This window comes from Octopus bimaculoides, chromosome 28 (assembly GCF_001194135.2).
Source record: "Octopus bimaculoides isolate UCB-OBI-ISO-001 chromosome 28, ASM119413v2, whole genome shotgun sequence".
NCBI classification, from domain to species: Eukaryota; Metazoa; Mollusca; class Cephalopoda; order Octopoda; family Octopodidae; genus Octopus; species Octopus bimaculoides.
In genome coordinates this window covers 4,779,491-4,780,059 of record NC_069008.1, presented here as the reverse complement: position 1 = coordinate 4,780,059, position 569 = coordinate 4,779,491, and positions in this window count along the sequence as shown.

Sequence of the window (569 nt, the reverse complement as noted above, 5' to 3'; positions counted from 1 at the left end):
ATGATGATGGTGGTGATGATGACGATGATGATTATGATGATGATGATGGTTATGATGATGATGATGGTGATGATGACGATGACAATGATGGTTATGATGATGATGGTTATGATGATGATGGTGATGACGATGACAATAATGATTATGATGATGGTGGTGATGACGATGACAATGATGATGATGATGATGATGATAATGATGGTGATGACGATAGAAGTACTAAGCTTACAAAGAATAAGTCCTGGGGGTCGATTTGATTCGACTAAAGGCGGTGCTCCAGCATGGCAGCAGTCAAATGACTGAAAGAAATAAAAGAATGAAAGAGTAAACATTTGATGCAACACTGTGTGCATACAGGTGTTTATATATTTGGATGTATGTATGTATACAAATGTAAAACCAATATTCAACAAGAACACTCAGAGAATGCAAATCTCCGCCAAGGCAGCACCAACGTCCTCTCAACGATTAGCCAGAGATGATTTTAAAATGAGAATATCTGAAATAAACTCAACTGCTCTCACAAACAAGAATAATAAAAAAGGAATCTCACCGCTCTCCAAAATTAA